Below are 23849 nucleotides of genomic sequence, written 5' to 3' on the forward strand. Positions count from 1 at the left end.
AAAACCAAAATATAGCATTCTTGGGCATTTAAAAGAAGTAATACTTAAATGTAACTTAAGATGTACTCTTGTGTTAGCCCACTAGAATAAAGACTAAAAACTACAAAAGAGAGATTCTTAGGCAAATGTGCCTGATGACTATCAAGAGAAACTGCCAGAGTCAGAAGTTTTTAGTCAGTTTAAGGCCTACAGACACAGGTAGGCTTAATCTATGTTTGCTAGTATCTCTACTAAATATTGTGTTTATATTCCTGATAACATAGACAATGTTAAAGTTCCCAAATAAAGGCCTTGTCCTCTCCAGCCTTTGGTAGGCCTTGTTATGGGAAAAACTTCTCAGTTCTTCCACCCCCTGGTGAGGAATTATTGACTTCTGTCATCTTTATAATATGCATTGGCATGTTCCAGATTCTGCAATATTTATATTGTATCAATCTCATTTCAGTACTCATGTCTTTTGTTCTTCTCTCATAGAAGCACCCATTCCCTGATGCCTTTACAATCTGCTCTTCCCCAACCGGACTTCTACCTTGGACCCCTCAATTGACCCAATTTCTAAAAAGGGAACTCCAAACTGCTTGCCCCACGCTGCCCCCTTCCAACTTGAAAAAGCCAGATCGGTCATCACCTTTTTTCCCTATAGTAGTGAAGGAGTTCCTAGAATTAGAGGGGTAAATGAATCAGAATTGGGGGCAGGCAGTTAGTGTAGAAATAGGGGATCAGTCAAATTGAGGAAATGAAGTCCATGAAAATCATCTGCCTTTGGAAGTCTGGAAGGAAATTGGACTTTTTACAGCTCACCTGCAAAACCAGTCCCAGTCACTTAGGCAGGAAGGAGAGAGAAGGCTTCAAAAAGAACTGGAGAGCAAAAGATTTTCTTATAAAAAAAGAAATTGGGTAATGTAATGTATGAAGCTGCTCCTCTGCCCATCAGGTATAACCATTTTGCCCACCTCCCAACCACTTGTCAATCTGTGAACATCCTAGCTAGTTATTGGCTCATCAGTCAGCTTGCAAGAATCCTTCTCCCATACTGTTCCCCTGTTAGTATGGCAGAATTCAACTGTTTTACTGTAGCTTCCCCGCCATTTTTTCCATTCTTCTTCTGTCTGTCCTACACACTTCTCTATCCTGGTGGCTTTCAACTCTCTCTAGTGCACACCCTTTCTTTTCCTTTCTCTTTTCCTCTCATTTTCTCTCTTACCCTGCATGGAGACACTGTTTGCTTAATAAATTCCCTTATGTGATTTCCCACGTCCGGCATGGTTTTCATGGGATTTCTTACATTCCTCATCCAATTTCAGTCTTCCTCCCAGTATGTTGGAAGGTTTTATTCTCAAGATTTCTTACAGTTAAAAAAGGGCTGAATTTTATATCCTTGATTTCTCAATGATTCAGTGGCTTTCAGTTACACTCTGGATAACGCTTCTCTTGATTACCAGTGCTCCTGTGACAAGAGAGCAAAAATGGGAGAGCTCCTCTATCCAGGTGGAATAGGCAGGCCTCTGGTAAGTTGGTTGAGAGTGGCTCAGGAATTGCAGACTCTCTTTGGAGAAGAGTTGTTTTCTCTCCCCAGAGGGTTTTTCCTAGCCTTGAGTAACATGGTATTTGAGGACTGGCTCCCATGACCTGGAGCCCACAGTGCAGATTCCTCCTGAGGTCACAGAGGAAAGGACTGAAAGCACTATGGCATCACTCTTACCATGGCAAACAGAGAAGATTCCACTCCTAGATGATTCAGGCCAAGAGTGAAAACAAGCACCTACTCATTTGTGATGGTCAGAGGAAAGAAGAAGCGAGTGAGTGCCAGGGAACTGAGGTTCTAACCTCTTCAGCCAGGAGAGCACAGTCCCATGATCCATGGATCCCTCCAGGACCAGGTAGAAGCCTGACAACTCACACTAAACTTCAGGTACACTAGATGTCCCTGCAGTTGTTTGGCCTCACTGGGCATCATGAAACAGGCAATTTTCCCCCAGCAGTTCCAGTGGGCCTGGTTGGTTGGAGGTGTACTTGGGGGCACATGGATCAACAAGCTGAGCACCGGCTCCAGCACTATTTCCTTCTGGAGGTACTCCTCCAGGACTGGGACCACCCAGAATATCCAGGTCATGAAAAGAGCCTAGGTTACTTTCAAAAACACTGAATCATGGCATGTGAGAACTCATTGCTGTTGAGCGTGCAGTGAGCATGTTGTATTAAGTGGTCATTAATTGGGACACATCACACACAATCTTGTGGGTTTTTCCTTTTTTCCTAGAAAGTTCAGCCAGGTTACAGCTGGAACCTGGGAAGTGGGTTTTCTAGGTGAAGGTGGATGCATCTTCTGAAGGCTTATATGGAATCCTGGAAGTTATTCCCTCAGGATGTTTGACAGAGGGTATGATGGTGCTGACATGCCAGGAGAGATACTCTGTGCTCAGTACACCTGAAAGGCCACACAGCATTGGCTGTGGTCTTACAATTAAGCAGCACTCAGAAAATTACCTCTTGGGAAATTCCAGGGTCACCTCAACTCACCTCAAAATGCAGAAATGTCTGTCCTATCTGTGTTCACATAAGAGTTCTTTCTTGAGGAAAATCCTGGGGTGTACCAGGCATGGATCCAAGGTATGGACTGGGCTTGAGCACAGAACACTGGGCTCTCTTCATGTCACATGAGAACACTCTGTGATGATCCAATGCCTCTTGGACCTTCCTGGTTCCCAGTAGAGGTCTGCTCTTCCCAGTAGTACAGTATTGTAAACATGTAACCTGAGCAGTGACCTGGCTATCTCATTTAAATGATTGGTTCTCACTTCACATATAAACTATTGTACTTCCTGAATAAATTGAGTCTGCATCACAGAACCTGGCTCACGGTGTCTCAGTTAAGGAGCACGGTCACACTCACTCCATTCCCAAGAGGCCCACCCACATCTGACAACACTTTCTGTTAACCAGCATAGTGCCAGGCTGTTACAAAGCCCTGTGGAAAATTCAAACCAGTCCTCCTAGCAGCCCCAGGAGGATGCCAACTACAAGCCAGTGAAAGATATAAGAGCCTAATGATGGCATGGGGAGCACACCATCACATGGCATAAATGCAGATTGGAAAATGCACCATGGTGAAAGGGCTATGATGAAAAGTTTCCAAGATGAATATTCAAAGAGGGAGAGCAAGGACATTTTGTTGGCACCGAATGCAGAAGACTGTTGGTGATGAAAACCTACTTCAATGAAGAGACATTCTGAAACTTTTCAGCCATCATCATCTACCCTCAAATTCCATGGCATGTCTTCAGGTTCAACATACTCTATAAATACAGGATGTACTACTTGCCAGTTTATTCTGTAAGCAACCATCATTACAGACCTTAAGTCCCCTTGCAAGGACCTCAAAGCCCTGGCAAATTCACAGCTCTTTCTTGGTGCTCTCAATGGACAGTTGATTATGAATATGCTGATTCATAGTTTTTCTTGCACAAGAACCAGGAGAAAAGGCTTTCTTTAAAACACAGCACTTATTCGCATGAACCTCAATTTAAATGAGTTGAATTTGGAATATGCAGCACCAAACCTAGATCTCAAAATAAAGACTGCACCACAACATCACAAAGGTAAACAGAAGCAGCTCTGCTAAAAGGCAAAAATGAAGACCAAATCAGAATATCAAAACAGGAGTGGTTCAAGAATATAAAAATATGGGATCATACTGACTGAACAGAGATCCTTTACCATAGGCATTTGCAAATTTTCAAATGCTTTTTATTTCTTGACTTGCTTCTACCCACCACCAACCTGCAACATGCCTAATGTCTCTGGTTTCCTCCTTTCTGTGTGAGTTCTTGCAATGAATGGATTTTTTTCTTCCCTTTTCCTGCAAAGCACACTCCAATAAACCTCAGTCCCATCATAAACATGAGAAAAAGATATGCTTTTCTCACTTCTACAGTGCATTTCTTGAAGACATTCATCAAAATTAACAAAAGTCTCTACACATGCTCTGTTCCTTTTGACACCGGAGCTCTAATAATATAAGGAGAGTAGGTGGTATATTCCCCCTTTCTCCTGAATGCTATCAGCACAAACTAACAAGGATTCAGGCCAAAATCCTACCATTTTTCCTCAAGTCATAAGCAAGCCCATACAAAATAAATTGATTAGGAAATCAGAGTCAGGGGTGGTTGTCTTTTGTCTTCCCTTGTTGGTTTTCCAGTTCACCTTGTGGTTCACATGCAAAGTATTTCAGTGTGGAAGTCCCCTTCATTGGCAGTCTGGGAGTGAGTCCAAGAAGCCTCGAAATTGGCAAGGGCCAGTGAGGTGTTATTTTGAATTTCATGCCACTGCAAGCCAGTGCACATTGCCTATCAGAAGAATTTGCTGGAAAAAATATGGTCATAGTGTACTCATTACTGAGATGTAACATCTGAACTAAGGAGAGTTGAAAGATGTGAAGAAAGAAGTACTCTTATACAATGCAATTAACTGGGGATGCACTGCTCCCTTTGAGTGCAGCTCCCAGCTGAAAGGAGTCAATGGAAATTGCTTGCATTTGAAACTGGTAGTTGTTGAACAGTGTTGATTCCGTTGAATTAGAGAGGAGAAAAAGAAAAAGGTTGAGAAGATAGATGGTTTTGCACACTCAGAAGTGTTTTCTCTTCAAATGTTCCACTCTCTTGGTGCAATGGATTTGAACCCTGCCTTTTCACTTCACACACTATCAGATGGGATATATCTTCAAAACAGGAACAGCTCCTTTAATGTACATGAATTGATCCCCTCAGGTTCTGTGTCTTTGAAGTTCTATGCATAAAAGCATGCCTAGACAAAGGCAACCAAAGACTAAGTAATTCTTGATTCTCATTTTCACAACAATGTTGCAAATAAACTTTTTTGCATCTCAAGACCCACAGTCTAGTGGTGTGTCCTCAGGGAAAGAATTATCCCATTTTAACGTGAAAAGGAAACCAGTTGTAGCTGATCCCCCAGCTCAAAATTATAACAGTGATTCATGGAGGACAGGGCAGGAGGAGAGGCACGAGTATGTGACTATGAGTATATGCTCAGGTTGTTAGTATGAAAGGAAATTTTCGGGAACATTTGGCATTACATCCCCAGCCATTACATTCACAATGTAGTGGCACCTTCCTTTTTTTCTTTTTATTTCTCCTTTTGGTATTTTACTTTGGAAAATTTTAACCAGCAGGTTACTGTGCAAAATGCACAAGCTAGTACTTGTTCTGGATCTTGCCTATCATCTCAGGTAAGGGTGAGGTAGAGGATGTTGTTTCTCCTGGGAAAGGCCAGTTTCCATCAATGAGGGAATGCCTCATCAACTTAGCCAGAGAATGTCAGGAGATATAAACAGGCAAAGAAAAATGGTTATGGCTCTCGGTGTCTGGGCTCCCAGGACCCATATTTGCTGGCAGAAAGGAAACATTCCTCATCCAATTTCAATCTTCCTCTCATTATATTTGTAGTTTTTACTCTCAAGATTTATTACAGTGAAATAAGGGCTGAAATTCATATCCCTGATCTCTCAATGATTCAGTGGCATTCAGTTACACTCAGGACAATGCCTCTCTTGGTTACCATTGCTTGGTTACCATTGCTCGGGTGACAAGAGAGCAAAGTGGGAGTGCTCCTCTATCTAGGTGAAAGGTGCAGGTCTCTGGTAGCCATTCACAACCTTGTGAATGGCACTGGGATTCCAGTGTCTGCTTGGAGAACAGTTGGTTTCTCTCCCCAAAGTGTTTTTCTGAGTCTTGAGCAACATGGTGGTTGAGGAGTGGCTCTCATGACCTGGCACCCACACCACAGATTCCACCTGTGGTCACAGAGGAAAGGTCTGACAGCATGATGGCATCACTGTTCCCATGGCATCCAGAGAAGCTACACTCCTAGGCACTTCAGACCAAGAGTGAAAATAAGCACAATTGCTAGGTGTTGCTGCACACATTTGGCCTCACCAGGCATCATGACAGCAGGCAATTATTCCCCTCCAATTCCAGTGGGATTGGTTGAGTGGAGGTGTGCTTGGAGACACATGGATCACCTAGCTGAGCACAGGTTCTAACACTATTTCCTTCTGAAACAAATCCTCCAGAACTGGGCATACTCAGAATATCCTAGTCAGGAAAATAGCCTAGGGCCCTAGCAACCACACCGAATCATGGCTGGTGAGAGCTCCTGGCAGGTGGGCATGCAGTGGGCATTATGTATTAAGTGATCTTTGAATTGGGACACCTCACACACAATCTTCCAGGTTGCTCCTTTTTGCCTAGAAAGTTCAACCAGGTGACAGCTGGAACCTGGGAAGTGGGTCTTCTAGGTAAATTTGGATGCATCTTCTGAAGGCTTATATAGAGTCATGGGAGTCATTAACTCAGGGTATTTGACAGAGGATACAATAGTGCTGTATGTCAGGAGAGATATTCTGTACTCACTATACCTGTAAGGTCACACCTCCTTGGCTGTGACCTTACAACTAAGCAGCACTCAGAAATTTACTTCACTGCAAATTCCAGGGCCACCTCAATTCACCTTGAGATGCAGAAATATCTGTCCTATCTGTGTTCACACATGTGTTCTTTCTCTTGACCTGCCGAGTGCCATCCTGGCACAAGTCCCTGTGTAAAATTCCCACCAGTCCTCTCAGCAGCCCTGAGAAGGAATCCGACTGCAAGGCAGTGGATGACATATGAGCCTGCTGATGGCATGGGGAACACACCATCACATGGCATAACTCCAGATTGAAACATGCACCATTCTGAAAGGGCTATGATGAAAAACTTCCAAGATGAATATTCAAAGAGGGAGAATGAGCACATTTTGTTGGAACCAAATGCAGAAGGCTGTTGGTGATGAAACCCTACTTCAATGAAGAGACATTCTAAACCTTTTCAGCCATCATGGTCTACCCTCAAATTCCATGACATGTCTTCAGGTTCAACATACTCTACAAATACAGGAAGTAATATGTGCCAATTCCTTCTGTAAGCAACCATCTTTACAGATCCTAACTCCTATTGCAAGTACCTCAAGGCCCTTGCCAACTCGTGGCTCTGTCTTGTTGCTCTCAAGGGACAACTGATTATTCAGATGCTGATTCATAGTTTATCTGGCACAAGAACCAGGAGAAAAGGCTTTCTTTAAAACATAGCACTTATTCACATGAATCTCAATTTAAATGAGTTGAATTTGGAATATGCAGCACTGAACACAGCTCTTGAAATAAATACTGCAACACCACATCACAAATGTAAACAGAAAGAGCTCTGCTAAAAGGTAAAAATGAAGACCAAAACAGAATATAAAAACAAGAGTGGTTCAAGATTATCAGAATGTGGGATCATACTGACTGAGAAGGGATCTTGTACTGCAGGCATTTGCAAATTTTCAAATGCTTTTTATTTCTTGACTTGCTTCTACCCACCACCGACCTGCAACATGTCTAATGTCTCTGGTTTCCTCCTTTCCATGTGAATTCTTGCAATGAATGCATTTTTTTCTTCCCTTTCCCTGCAAAGCACACTCCAATAAGCCTCAGTTCCATGGTAAACATGAGAACAACTTATGCTTTTCCCACTTCTACAGTGCATCTCTTGAAAATTAATGAGTCTCTACTTGTGAAAATTAACAGTGCATTCATGAAAATTAACAAGAGTCTCTACTCGTGCTGCATTCCTTTTGACACTGGAGATCCAATGATAGTGGGAGAGTAGGTGGTAAATTCCCCCTTTCTCCTGAATGCTATCAGCACAAACTAACAAGGATTCAGGCCCAAATCCTACCAATTTTCCTCAAGTCATATAGCAGTCAATACAAAATTAAACTGGTTAGAAATCAGGACCAGGGTCGGCCATCTTTTGTCTTCCCTTGCTGGTTTTCCAGTTCACCTTGTGGTTCACATGCAAAGTGCTCCGGTATGGAAGCCCCCTTCATTGGCTTCTGGGAATGTGTCCAAGAAGCCTTGAAATTTGCAAGTGCCAGTGAGCTGTTATTTTGAATTTCATGCCACTGCAAGCCGGTGCACATTGCCTATCAGAAGAATTTGCTGCAAAAGATGGTCATAGCGTATTCATTACTGAGATGTAATGTCTGAACTAAGGAGAATCGATAGATGTGAAGAAAGAAAGTACTCTTAAACAATGCAATTGACTGGGGATGCACTGCTCCCTTTGAGTGCACCTCCCACCTGAAGGGAGTCAATTGAAATTGCTTGCAGGTGAAACTGGTAGTTGTTGACCAGTGTTGATTCCATTGAATAAAGGAGGAGAAAGAGAAAAAAAGGTTGAGAGAATAGGAGGTTTTGCACACTTTGAAGTGTTTTCTCTTCAAATGTTCCACTCCCTTGGTGCCAGGGATTTGAAACCCTGCCTTTCTTCTTCCAAAGCCAGCACCCTACCGGATGGGCTACATTGTCAACACAGGAACAACTTCTTTAAGGTACATGAATTGATCTCCTCAGGTTCTGCATCTGTGAAGTTCTATGCAGAAAATGATACCTAGAAAAATCCAATCACAGACTAAGGAATTCTTAATTCTCCTTTTCACAACAACCTTAAAAGTAAACTTTTTTGCATCTGAACCCCCTCAGACTAGGAGTGTGTCCTGAGTGAAAGAATTATTCCATCTTTACTTAAGGAGGAAACTGGTTGTAGCTGTTTTTTGAGCACAATATTATATGAGTGATCCATGGAGGACAGAGCAAGAAGACAGGTACGAGTTTGTGGCTATGAGAATATGTTCAGGTTGTTGTATGAAAGGAGATTTTGGAGATCATTCACCATTACTTCCTTAGCCATTACATTCACAAAGTACTGACACCTTTCTTGATATTTTTTTTAATCTTTTCCTTTTGGCATTTTACTTTGGAATATTCTAACCAACAGGGTGCTGTGCAAAATACAGAAGCCAGTGCTGGTTTTGGATCTTGCCTATCATCTTAGGTAGGAGTGACGTAGAGGAAGGTGTTTCTTCTGGGAAAGGCCAGTTTCCTTCAATGAGGAAATATCTCATCAACTTAGCCAGAGGTTTTCAGGAAATATAAACAGGCAAAGGCAAGTGGTGGTGGCTCTTGGGGTCTGGGTTACCAGGACCCACATTTCCTGGAAGAATGGAAACATTCCTCATCCAATTTCAGTCTTTCTCTCCTTATGTTTGTAACTTTTACTCTCAAGATTTGTTACAGTGAAAGAAGTGTTGAAATTCATACCCCTGTACTCTCAATGATTCAGTTGCATTCAGTTACACTTAGGACAATGCCTCACTTTGTTGCCAGTGCTCATGTTATGTGTGAGCAAAAATGGGAGAGCTCCTCTATCCAGGTGGAAGAGGCATGTTTCACATAGGTCAGTTTTGAATGGCTTGGGGATTCCATGCTCTGCTTGGAGAACAGAGGATTTCTCTCCCCAGAGGGTTTTTCTGAGCCCTGAGCAACATGAAGTTTGAGGAGTGGCTCCCGTGTCCTAGAGCCTACATTGCAGATTATGCCTGAGGTCACAGAGAAAAAGTCTGACAGCACAATGGCATCACTGTTCCCATGGCAAACACAGAACTTTCCACTCCTGGCTGCTTCAGACCAAGAGTGAAAACAAGCACCAACTCAGTTGTGATGATTAGATAAAAGAAGAAGCAAGTGAGTGCCAGGGAACTCTGGTTTTCCAAAATGTGACTCTAACCTCTTCTGCCAGGAGAGCACAGCCCCATGTTTTATGGATCCCTCCAGGATCAGGTAGGACAAGAATCTCCTCTGAAGCCTGAGAGCTCCACTAAACTTCAGGTCTGCTAGGTGTTACTGCATTCATTTGTCCTCACTGGGCATCCTGACAGCAGCCAATTATCCCCCACCAGTTCCAGTGGGCCTGGTTGAGTGGAGGTGTGCTTGGGGACACATGGATCACCAAGCTGAGCACCGGCTCCAGGGCTTCCTTCTGAAAAAAATCCTCCAGGACTGGGCATACACAGAATATCTTAGTCAGGAAAACAGCCTAGGGCTCTAGCAACCACACTGAATCATGGCTGGTGAGATTTCCTGGAATTTGAGCATGCAGTTAGCATGGTTTGCTAAGCATTTTTAAATTGGGACACTTCACACCCAATCTTGCTTGTTGCTCCTTTTTTTTTGAGAAAATTTATCCAGTTGACAGTTGGAACCTGAGAAGTGTGTCTTCTAGGTGAATGTGGTTGCATCTTCTGAAGGCTTATATGGAGTCATGGGAGTCATTCACTCAGGATGTTTGACAGAGGATACGATGGTGCTGACAATCCAGGAGAGATATTCTGTTCTCACTACACCTGGAAGGCCACATCTCCTTGGCTGTGGTCTTACAGCTAAGCAGCACTCAGAAATTCACCTGCTGGGAAATCCAGGGTCACCTCAACTCACCTGGAGATGCAGAATTGACTGGCCTATCTGTGTTCACACATGTGTTCTTTCTCTTGACCAGCCAAGTGCCAGCCTGGCCCAAGGCCCTGTGGAAAATTTCCACCAGTCCTCTTAGCAGCCCCGAGGAGGATGCTGACTACAAGCCAGTGGGTGATATAAGAGCCTGCTGATGGCGTGAGGAACACAGCATCTGATGGCAGAACTCCAGATTAGAACATGCACTGTGCTGAAAGGGCTATGATGAAAAGTTTCCAAAATATTCAAAATATTCAAAGAGGGAGAGCAAAGACAATTTGTTGGCACTGAGTGCAGAAGACTGTTGGTTCTGAAAGCCTATTTCAATAAAAAGAGATTCTAAATATTTTCAGTCATCATTGTCTACCCTCAAATCAAATTCCCTGACATTTCTTCTGGATCAACATAGTCTAAAATACAGTTATGTTCAGGCATTGCCATTCCTCTTGAGATAAATCAATGGGCACATTCCTGTATCTCAATAGATACTGAAATAAGAATAAGTGTATAAATGGCACATTGGTCATGTGATCATTGAGAGCAATTTTAATTTGACACAATGAAAGTCAGAAAAACTGGCTCTCACAAATTAAGGTATGTCAATTATTAAATAAGATATTTTTAAAGTAAGCATTTTTGCCTAATATATTACTCTAAAGAAAGGAGATGACCTAAGTAAAAAAAAAAAAAAAAAAAGGTGTACATACTACACTTTTGTGAAATAAAATGTAAAATAAATGTAAACATAAGAATATATATTTGGGGGTTATAATTAAATTTTATAAAATAAATTTTTCATATTTCTCAAAGGAGAAAATTATACTCAAAGGAGTTAGAAGATTGCTTCCTAATGTTAATGAGCACCAATATGAATTGGATATGTTGCTAATAGGAAGACTAATTCAAAAGTCCTGGCATGGGATTTGGGTTTTAGAATATGTATAATGTTTTCTAGTCATGCCAATATTACAGGTCCTATAAATCCTCTTGAATAACAATGAGGTAGAACAGTAAAGGAAGAGTATATCAATGAATTTGTATTCAAATATTTTAAGTGGCCAGTGCTTCTTGCTACAGTTTGCAGCAATAATAAGTAGCAGCAAGAATCCTTTTTGATTATTTCATATAGAGCTATATATATATATATATATATATATATATATATATATATATCACTCAAAGAGTTTTCTTATCTTAATTCATATACCCAATATAAAATATTGAGATTGGTAATAGTTTTGTCTTTGAGGGAATTTTGTCAAACATCCTATTAATGTTATGACTAATTTTTTTGCAAGTCTGCCTGGCCTATAGTTCATAAAAGGGAACATAAAAATGTATGAAATTAAAAACAATTTTCAGAGAAGTTATTGACAGTTACTATAACTGAGAAGAGTAATGGAAACAAGTTGAGAAACCCATGAAATCAATTTGATCAAATGACACATTTTAGAAAACACATCAAAATGGCAACTATTTATATAATAAAACAGACTTCTCCTGTAATCGTAAGTAAATATATTCAATTGTATAAAATTATAAATCAACTTGGGGTTGATGCTTTGTTTTTCATGGAAGTACTGAGATACGCACATTGAAGAACTGAATATAAAGAGTTACAATTTCTAAGTCTTGTATTTTCTTTGATATTATTCACTTATCATTTCTGAGCTATATTTTAGAATTTAAATGCACTTAGAAATAGGATTATTATACTGAAAATTTGAAGAGTTATAATTTGTATGGCTTTGAGCTTCAGGAGGAATAAAATGATATCATATAAAAATATGGTTTGATTTTAAGCTCCAGTTACAAAGACAATATAGTACAAAAAAAGGGGGGGTGTATTTGTTCTCTAAAGCAAGTTATATATAAAGAGACATTCAAAAGAAAGAAGGGTTTCTGTATAAAATTTGGTGGTTTATACAGATTATTTAGAAAATTTTTGAGGAGATACTTAATGAAAAAGAGAACCCTATTAACTTCACTGGGAAGAACCTGGAAGATAGATTTTATAGAAAGTGTCAATGCAAATAATAGGACACGATCATTGCTGCAGTATGCATGGCCACAATGAAATAAAATGTAAAGAACTATGTCAATCTTCTTCAGATACAAGTTTTACTTGAAGTTTGATTTGTATATGTTCCACACTTTGTAAGTACTAAAGTGGTAGTTCAATAGACACTTTACTATGCCAGAGTGAGTTTCTTCATTTTTTTTCTAGATTGTTATAGTATATTTTATATCTTTCTAATATAAACTATGGGAAAGTGACTCTTATTTAATGAAAGAGATGCTGGAAGATTCAAGATTAATGTCACCCATTATTGGCATGTAAAACTGAGAAAGATCTGTTAATTGTGCTCATGGAATTTTGGCCCCATGGGAGAAAAACAGGTCATGTTCAAAACTATTGATGGGAAAGATGAAGAAAGATTGTCTCTCAGAGCATGGGTTTCTAGCTAAAATCTGTTCCTTGCTCACTATGTCAAATTTTTCTCCCAGTCCCCATAGGTTGATTCTCTAGGTTAATATTGTGGAGATACATTTGCCATAGTAAATGAAATTATGAACTAAACCCAGTGGCAGTGTTGAAAAGTTTCCCAAGTTACATTTGGCTCAGTCTTTTCCAGAGGAGGAGGAGACAGGGAAAAAATGTGTTGTCACAAAGTTATGGCTTCGCATAGGGCTCTGAAAAGTTCAGAGTAACTAGAGGCCCAGAAGGCAGAACACACCTGGATAGCAAGGAACTCCTGTGGCCTTGAGAGTCTGCAATGCCCATACCAGATATAGCAGGCCAAATCCAGTATGCATGAGCAGATGGAGTCATGGGGAATAAAAAACACTTGCCTAACCTCTCTCCCATGTTAGACTGGCCCAGTCCCATTAAGCACATGGTGCACAACATGGGAAAATGATGGTCAGGGTAGCTCAGAGTTGGACAGGGCATCATGGCAGATACAATCCATCTGATTTTTGGGGTGAGCTGGTTCATCCCCATCCATAATAGCCCTGTGCCATTCACAGAGCTGAAAGATATATTGCTGGCTGAGAACTTTGAAAGCTTCCTCTAGTGAGACTTGGCAGAGTTGGCAGTGTAGGGGTGGTGACTACCTTGAGCTAGCAGCTGAGAAATGGATGAGTTGCTGTTTCCAGAGACTTCAGAGTCCATGCCTGGTCTGGTAAGAATCATGATTCAATGCTCCAACTTCAGGCTAATTTGCCAAATGAGATACTTCCATTCTAACCTCTCTATGCAGAAAAGAGAGAAAACAGGCCTTCCCAAGACTCAAGGGGCTAAAAAGTGGCCAGGAGAAGCAAGATATGATCTCCCAGAATGCAATGGAAGATGTCTTTTCTAATTACTTTCTTTCAAATATTTATTTTACCACAGGAAATGAATGTAATGCTCTTTTTAATGAGCATTTTATTAATTATTGATTTATTGGAATGGAGCATCCAGAAGAAATATGGTAAAGGAAGTATGATTTACTTCTTTATCAATACTTAATCACTCAACAATAACACCAATGCAAATCTAGGGCTCTAACACATTCAAATGTCAAAAAGAAAATATGCTCAACACTACAGGTCATAAATCCATCACATGAATAAAACTGAAGTATTAAAATTGAGGGGAAGCTCCTAATATAAAGGACTATGAATTAACTAGTATGAGAAGGAAATAAAGTAGTTTAAGACCTGTTAACACAAAAATAAAAGTAGGGAAGTAAAAGTTTGCAAGTTAAAAATGCATTGTATTTTGGAAAGAAAATGCAAACCCTGACATGGAACAAAATTGAAAAACAAATACATATGCTTTCTTCTTCTCTGGTCTTCTTTCTCATAAGTGATTATCTTCAATTTAAATCTACCTCTTGAAAATATGCCTCTAAATGCATCAGAACATCAGAACACATGGACCTTCATGGACCTCATTTTACAGCCTTAAGATTAGTTTCAGGTTGAAGTCATGGATTTCAGGTATTTCTTCTACCTAAATTTATTGATACAGTTTAAATGAAAAAGTACCCAAAATGATGTGAGTAAAAGTAGTCAAATTCAGTGGGTTTTTGTTTACATTGTTTTGCACTATGTATTGATCCCAGAGAAAATTTAGTGATTTACCACTGAGCTACATAGATAACACACCTTTTTTTTTCCCCTGTGGCAGGGTTTTACTAAATTGTCAAAGCTAATCTCAAGCTTTTCATTCTCCTTCATTATCCTCCTGAGTAGCTAGGATTACAGTTGCACATGACCATGCCTGCCCAAACTCAGAGTTTCTAAGAGGAAACAAATATGTAAAGCACTTACAAAAGTACAAGTATCTATATGTTACAGAAAACATGAATGTCATTTTGTTACTATCTCCATAGTATTAATTTACTTATTAAATAATAAATCTTATGTGAATAATTCTAGGATTTGTCAAGTGCTATGATATACATGATTGTTTTGGACAGCTATTTTGTTCCTGTGACTAGAAGATCTGACTAGAACAATTTTAAAGGAGGAAAAATTTATTTGAGGGCTCATGATTTCAGAGATGTTAGCCCATAGAAGACTGGCTCCATTTCTTGAGGTTTGAGGTAAGGCTGAACATCATGGTGGAAGAGTGTGGCAGAGGCAAACATCGCACATTGCTATCAGAAAGCAGTGAGAGAGAGAGAGAGAGAGAGAGAGAGAGAGAGAGAGAGAGAGTGAGTTCACTCTCCAGATAAAAAATATGTACTCCAAAGCCACACTCCAGTTCCAGCCTCCTCCAGCTACACCCTACCACTTCAGTTACCACTGAATTAATCCCTATTAGAAGATTTAATCACAGATTAAGACTCTCAAAACTCTGTCATTTCTACTCTGAGCCTTCTTGCATTGCCTCACATGTCAGCTTTTGCAGTATACCTCATATCCAAACTATAATATTTGACCCATGGTTTCCAAAAACTCATAGCCATCTGACAATGCAAAATACATTTAGTTCATTTCCAAGAATTCCCATAGTCCCAAGAGTTCCAAGAATACTCAAATTCAAGTCCAAAGTCTTTGAAGCTCAAGGCAATCCCACATTGTGAGTTTCTGTAAAAGTAAAAGAAATTTACAAATATCCAACATATAAATGTACTGAGTAAATATTTCCATTTACAAAAATACAGGCATAGAAAGAAGGAATGGGACCAAAGCAGAACTGAAATCCAGATGGACAAGCAGGTCCTTTAGCTCCATAGCACTGGGGTGAGAAGTAATTTAGCCCTACTTCCATTAGAATGGGGTGACCACTCCTGATTTAACCAAGTTTTAATATTTAGACATTATGTCTCTCTGGGATTTAGGGTGAAGATAACCTTCTGAATTTGCAGGTTTCACAACCTCATATTAAAACAAACTTAGATGATAATATTCACAGAGTCCATCTATTCTAAATAAACACATAAATTCTTTTTGGTCTTACTTTCTAACATTTTCCAGAACATTTACATTGTACTAGGTATTATATGCAATCTAGAGATGGTTTAAAGTGCACAGAAGGGTGTGCATAGGGTATATGCCATTTCCTATAAAGAACATTTGCATCCCCAGGTTTGAATATCTATGGGAATGCTGGTACCCATCCAAGCCAGAAATTAAAAGCCAGATTTTTGGTGATGATTTTCCTCTACAAAATGTTAGGAGTTCACTAGTCCCAACTACACACTCTGGCATTGCATTCTATCCAGATTATCAGTGGATATTGAAGAAAGTTAGTGAAGAGAGCAGGCTTTGAACCCCCCTAAAGTGTCTGGGAGAGGCAGAGTTAGGAAGGAGATTTGGTTTTACAAACAAGAGTGGGTGAAATTCCTATGATTGGAGTGAGATCTTCACATGCTGAAACTCAAAATTTTGGGAATTGATAAAAATCAAACTGCCTTTGGGCCTCCTTCCAGTCTACCATTTATAAATACACCACCTGCAATTGAGGGACACTGGTCATTACCTTCATTCCACCTGCCAGGCACAGCCTGGAGACTTCAACTTTCTTCCACCACCTTCTCATTGTTGCTAGCATATTTCTGCAGGACTGGAGGTCCCTCACTCTGTAAAAGAGACCACGAACCAGGGCTCAGGTGGAAGAAATGTTCTCAGGCTGCAAGACCATGTGCACAGTCAGGGGTGGCTTCCACCTCCTAAGTCAATTCTTACCTCCATCTTTGTACTCATTTTGGCCCAAGCTGGTAGCATAGAAGTGAGCTTCATGGTGCATTCTGGCTGACTGAGGAAATCACCCTCTACTGTAAAGTAAGTTGTGATGCTGTGTGAGTGCATATGATTCTGGATGGGTACAGTGAATAAGGGATTCTAGATCAGGGGTGGACACAAAATGCCTTCTTGCCCCAGGTGATCTCTGTAGAAGCTCAAAGAGGTTCAAGTTTGTTTGTCATGAGAGTGGATTTCCAGAACTGGGGGCCATAATCACCACAGAAGTGCAGGCTGCATAGCAAGCAGAGTGTGCAAATTGCCTTTGGAACCCTCCGCCCCTTTCCCTTCTTCCTGTGCCTTCAGGATCATTTTCACTAATCCAGAGCAACAGTACTGGCACTGCCCCTGAGTTCAAATGATATAAAGATTTGGGAGAAGGAAGATAGGCAGTACATTTCCTGGTAGCTAACCTAAAGAAGTTGCTGGTTGGTTTTAATAAAGAGAAGCCTCAGCAATGTTAGGAGTGCAGCAATCACCCACAAGACTCAGAGTATACTGAGCAATGGTAATGAGGGGTATTTAGGGCAGAACCCAGAAAAGACTGAGCACTGGTGGTAGAGGGGCGCTCACCCAGAGAACTCTGAAGACCATGAGCAATGTTGGGGTAGGTGAGATTAAGAGAAAATCCACAAAAGGGTAACAATGTTATACTACCAATGATCATACTCCAGAGTCAGAGCAGGTTGAGACATGATTGATTTGGGGAATACTGTAGATGGCACAGAGAACACTGAACTCTCGTGAGTGAGGGGCATTCACCCAGAGATCCCAGAGTTTACTGAACACTGCTGAATGAGGGCAGTTCACCCAGAGTAAATGGAGGAGAGAGTACTGTAAGATAAGGGGGACCCCAAAATAAATTTCAGGGAAAACTGAGCACTGTGTGTGATTGGTGCTTACCACAGAACTCAGATGACACTGAATATTGATTTATGAAGTGACATTAAAGATAGGACCTACAGAAGACTGAACACTGTCAGGAGAGGTGCACTCACACACAGGAACTAGAGAAGTTTGAGCAAAGTTTGCCTTTGGGAGCCTGGAACAGGACAGAGAGAAAAGTGAGTGCTCTAAGGTAAGGGATCCTTACAAAAATAACCAAGGGAAGAATGAGGAAGAAATTGTTAGGGAAAGCAGAAAAAAGAAAGAGAGAAGACTGAGCACTGTTAGGTGAAGGGTGCTCACTCACAGGACCAAAGGAGAATGAGTGAGGACAGGTTAGGTAAATTTAGTTGCTTAAAAAGTGAAGACTGAGTCATGTTAGAAGACAGCCTATCACTGAGAGCATCCAGTGGAAGCAGAGCATTAGTAAGTGAGAAGTTCTTACCCACAGGACTCAGAGTAACTTGAGAATATATGGATGAAGCGAGATTTAGGGCAGGACCCAGAGAAGACTGAGCACTAGTGGGAGAGGGGAATTCTCTCCCACTGAAGGACTAAGAGGATTGTTAACAATGGTGCAGGGGTAAAATTAACAGGACCAGAGAAGACTAACACTGGTGGGATAGGGGTGCTCACCCACAGGACTCAGAATACCCTGAGAAATGTTCGAGTACATTTGAAGACCGGACCCAGAAAAGGCTGAGCAATGTTAGGCTATCTAGGGTCACAATCATGATCCAGATGAGGTTGAGATAAGATTGGTTACAAAAATTTAGCACATGACATAGATTGAGCACTGCTGGGTGAGGGGTGCTAAACCAGATATCCCAGAGTATACTGAGCAGTGCTGCAGGAGAGGAACTCCCCAGAGAACACAGAGAAGACAGAGTACTGCAAGGTAAGGTGTGCTCCAAAACAATATTCAGGGAAAACTGAGCACCTGTGTTCAAGGGGCCCTCACCACAGGATTCAGATTATACTGAGCAATGGTGTGTGATGAGATAATAAGGAGTGGACCCTGAGAAGACTGAGCACTGTCAGGTGAGTGGCACTCATCCACAGGACCCAGAGGAGGATGAGAAGGATTACCTTGGAGAACCTGGAACAACAAAGATAACTGAGCACTCCAAGTTGAAGGGTGCTCACCAGAAGGACCCAGAAAAGACTGAACATGGAATGGTTAGGGAAATCAGACAAAGGAAACAGAGGATACTGAGAACTTTTATGTGAGGGGAGCTTACAACAGGACCCAAAGGAGACTTAGTAAAGACAGGGTAGGCAAATGGAGTAGCTTAAACAAAGAAGACAGAGCCATATTAGGAGGGGCTAGCACCATGAGTTCCCAGTGGAATCAGAGCACTAATGGGTGATGGGTGCTCACCAACAGAACTGAGAGTATCCTGAGCAATGATGGATGAAAGGAGATTAGGGCAGGACCAAAGAGAAGACTGAGCACTGGTGGGAGAAGGATGCTCACCCAGAATATTCAGAAGATGCTAAGCAATGACTATTGTGAGGAGGTTTAGGGCAGAACCCAGAGAAGAAAGATAGATGAGTGGTGCTTGACTACACTATCCAGAGGAGATGGAGCTTTTTTGGGAGAGGAGTTCTCACCCACTCAGAGATTTGGAACCTTTTAAAGATTATCCAACATGCCATTGTTTCAATGATCTCAGGTATGGTGGTAATGGTCCTATTTCAAAGGTCTGAAGAACTCCCCCATTATGATGGAAAGTTGTTCTTGGCCGCTTTTCACACTGTGCCTTGAATGTGTGCATTATACATGAGTCAGCATTCCTATGAGGTTTCCTGTCTTGTCAAACAAGAGTAGCCAGTGACCTATCAGAGAATATCCTAAAAATACTAAAATATATGTTTTCCATCCACTGTTCAGAGGAATTTTAGAAATCCTGAACATGTTACATCACTCATAATAGGTCATCCCCTTGAGTAAAGGTTTGGAGTTGGTGGAATGAGGTCCTCAGTGCTATTCCAATCAACATCTATAAAAACTGTCTTGTGTTTTCAAGCTTTGGTGAGAATCCTCTCTGCGTGGAAACACCAACGGTCTATTAAGGGTCTTGGAAAGAAGAATTATCCTCATCTCTCCAAGTTTCCACAGTCATGTTTGCCTAGATACACAGGTAATGCCAGAGATGGTATACTGACATTAGTTAGAAAGAGGCTTACCCAGAGAGCTCACTAATGGAACCAGGTTGCCTAGGACTCATTGGAGAGTGAGCACTCATAGTTGAAATTTGTATACTCATAATACAAAGAAGAAACTGAGTACTGGTGGGAATAGGATGCTTACTCACAGGACACAGATGACACTGAGAAATGGTGTGTGAAAGGAGATTAAGGACAGGACCCAGAGAATACTGAACACTGTCAAGAGAGGGGCACTCACCACAGAAACCAGAGTATAATGAGCAATAAGTGGTTAAAGGATGCAGAAAAAAGAAACATAGAAGCCTGAGCACTAATAGGTGACTTGCAGTCACCCAGAGGTTGAGAATAAACTGAGTAATGATAGGTTAGGTGAACTTAGAGGGTAAAATAAGATGCTGAGCAATGTTAGGAGAGGGGTTTTCACCAAGAGGACCTAGTGGCATCTGAGATTTTATTTGTGAGGGGCACTCATCCCCAGTACTCAGAGTACCATGAGAAATGATGGGTGATCAGAGATTCAGGGAAGGACCCAGAGAAGACACAGCAAAGGTAGGAGAGGTGTGCTAAACTCTAAGACACAGATGAACCTAAGCTATGGAGGTAGAGGGGAGATTTAGTGCAGGACACAGAGAAGTCTGAATACACTTAGATGATATGTGCTTGACCACAAGGACCAGAGGAGTCTGACCTCTGCTGGAAGAGGGTTACTCATCAAGATGTCTGACAGCCCTTGAACCCTGTTCAAGAATAATATTCTCAGTTACTTTAGGAGTTGTGGGACAGTGGTGCTTCTTCAAAGTTCTGAAGAACTTCTCCTAGATGTTGGGAATGTTTTCCATGACCACATTTCACACTGACGCTTGAAGGTATGCACTGTGCCTGATCCAGAGGTCCTAGGACATTTCCTTTCTTGTCAAAAGAGAGCATCCAGTGACATATCAGAGGAGATTCTTGAAATGTTTAAATATGTTTTCCATCCACTGTTCAGAAAATTGTCATAAATTCTGGGCATACATCACCCATAAGAATTTAGCCACTTGAGCAAAGTGAGGAAATGATGTACAATGAGTGGTGGAACTAGGTCTTTAGTGCTCTAGGAATTGATATCCATTGAAATTATCTTTGATTTTTAGGCATTTGTGAGGAGTCTCTCTGCATGGCTACTGTAAAGGCCTATTGAGGTTATTGGAAATAGAAAGTATCCTCATCTCTGCAAGTTTCTACAGTCATGTTCACCTGGAAGCAAAGATAAGGTCTGAGATGTATTGATATTAGCACAAAAGGGGTTCAACCTGAGTGTTCATTAAGGGAAATAGGACTCAGAGGACACTGTAAAAGGTGGGCAAGGGGAAATTTAGGGAAGGACACAGAAAATACACAGCACTTGTGTGAGAGGGGATCTCTCCCACTCTAAAGACCCTGAACAATGATGGTTGAGAGGAGTTTTATGGTAGAACCCAGAGAAGACTGAGCCAAGTTAGATGATGGGTCCTGACCACAGAATCAAGATGAGAAAGGGCTCTTTTGGAAGAGGGTTTAACTCCTACAAATGTCAGAATTTTGGAATCCTTTTCAAGAGTGGTCTTCTGGGCAGTGTCTCAGAATTATGAGGGATGGTGAGAATAGTGCTATTTGAAAGGTCTAAAGAAATCATCCATGATGATTGGAAATTGTCCTTGGTGACATTTCACACTTTCCCTGAACGTGTGCATTGTGCCTGACCCAGGAGTCTTAGAAAGGTTTTTCTCTTGTCAAAGAGAAGACAAGATCCTAAAAAAAACTGTAATATATGCTTTGCATCCACCACCCAGAGAGATGGCAGAAACACTGGCATGCTACATCACTTATAAGAGATCAGATAGTTGAAAAATGTTATGGAAATAGTGCACTATGAGTGGTGGAATGAGGTCCTCAGTGTTGTGGGAATTGATATAAATAAAATTGTCTTGTATTTTCAGGTATTGATGAGGAACCTATCTGCATGGCAGCACCAAAGGGGTGTTGAGTTTGTTGGAAAGAAGGAGTATCCACATCTTTCCATGTTTCCAAATTTGTGTTGGCCTGGACTCACAGAAAAGGCCAGAGATGGTGTACTGACATTAGCAGGAAATGTGCTCACCAGAGAGTTTACTAAAGGAATTAGGTTGCCTAGGTCTCATTGGAGAGTGAGCATAAGTAGGTGAAGTATGTCCACCCACAATACCCAGAGGGGACTGAGCACTAGTGGAAAACTGGCACTGACCCACAGGACTCAGAAGACACTAAGAAATGCTGGGGAAGGGAGATTAAGGACAGAAACCAGAAAAGATTGAGCACAGGTTGGAGAGGGACACTCTCCCAGTGGACACAGGAGATGTTGAACAATAGTGTGTGAGAGAAGCTTAAACACCCCTTAGAAGACTAAGAACTCCTAGGTGAAGACTGCTCACACACAGGGCACAGGAGACTGAGTACTGCTGGCCTGAAGACCTGGCTCACAGGACACTTCCTCTCCTCAATACTCACATGAAAGTAGCAATCACTCTTCTCCTGTTGTTCCCTCTTCTGATGTGAACTTGCTGCTGATTTGTGGTCTCATGAGATCTTCTATTCCTCCTGTGCTCCCCAGTGTCCTCTCTCCATGGTTGTCTGGGAACAGTATCCAGAAGTGTGTGGTGCTCTGCCTAGCCTTTCTCCTTAACTCCCATGCAGTTTGTGATGTCATAATGAACTAAGAGGAGTGGTAGGCACAACTGTTTTGCTACTAAGGCCTTAGAGAGTGTGTGGGGCCCTCAGGATTTCCTGTGTCCCCAGTGTAACCTCTCCTTAGACCGAATGACCTCTGCCTCCCTCTTCCTCTTGCTCTCCCTCTCCTTCCACCTCTCCCTCTCCCTCTCCCTCTCCCTCAAGTGCAGACACTCTGCTCTTCTGCTTCATAAAATCTCTTGTGTGAGTCCCTGAATCCAGAGTGGTTTCAGAAACTATTGGGTGCTTTCAGAAACTATTGTTTTCTACAGTACTTAGATTTCTTTTATATATATTTTATTATTATTTAATGAAGTTTGACACAGAAACATCCAAACATTCACAATTTAGAGATTTATTTTTCTCTATCAAAGTAATTAAATGTAATTTTATTACATTGTTGTCAATTACATTAATATAACTACTAGTTTATGATTGTGTTCTGTTTCTTGTGGATGACTAAAAAATGAAATAGTATACACAATTATTGACCTCAGAATAAATGCTGATAATTAAACAGGGTACATAAAATAAGGCATAAGGTTATTTCCAGATTTTAAAACCATGTCTAAAGTAAATAACCACAGTGGTTTTCAAAACTTTATTCACTGTAGCTCATTTGTAATTTCTATCCCAAGAAAATGCAACATACAAATACTTACATGAAAGAATTAAGTAATGGTCCTGATTGAAGAGTTAAACTGTTTTGAATATCAAGGAAGTATCAAAGTCAAATGAACAAATCAATTGCTATGCTTCTTTACCATACCACAAAAAAAGAATAAACATTTTACTTGCACAAAATTATTTCTGAATCTTTCTCTTGCAGTAAGAAATTCTGTTGTCATCAGGTGATAGGAAGTAGCAAGCTATTCCCATAGTAGATGTAACTGATGATTTTCTCATTAGAATGGACTTTTTCTTAACCCATTTGAATGTACCTCAACTTTAATGTGAGGTCTTTATAGGTCAGACCTCACATTAAATTTATCAGAGACTGGAACTTGTGTAGTCACTTAGATCTCATTGAAAGATTCAGTGCTGAGCATGATGTCTAATTGAAAAGATTGAATCTCAGGATCTTTGTAGTGAATGTAAAAAGAAAAGCATAGAAAATGCTGTACATTTCTGAACCCTATGGTGTGCATTAACCAAAATCAATCTTTTTCACATATTTGGACCATGTGTTCTAACTCAGAAATCAGTAATTTTATGTTTTAGTTAATAGAAGTAGGATATTATCTTTCTTATAGGCAAGGGCATCTTGGATGCATCCAGGAACAACCTGACTGTTTGTGGTTCCTCTGACCCAAAGATGAAAGTGATACAGAGCAGAGACTCCAAGAGATGTGGGCACATTAGAAAAACAGAGAAAGTGAGTAGATCCAGCAACCAGTGACACCTGTGTATAATTCAAGCCATTGAAGAGGCAGAGACAGGGGAT

Source organism: Sciurus carolinensis, assembly GCF_902686445.1.
Source record: "Sciurus carolinensis chromosome 14 unlocalized genomic scaffold, mSciCar1.2 scaffold_125_arrow_ctg1, whole genome shotgun sequence".
Taxonomy (NCBI): domain Eukaryota; kingdom Metazoa; phylum Chordata; class Mammalia; order Rodentia; family Sciuridae; genus Sciurus; species Sciurus carolinensis.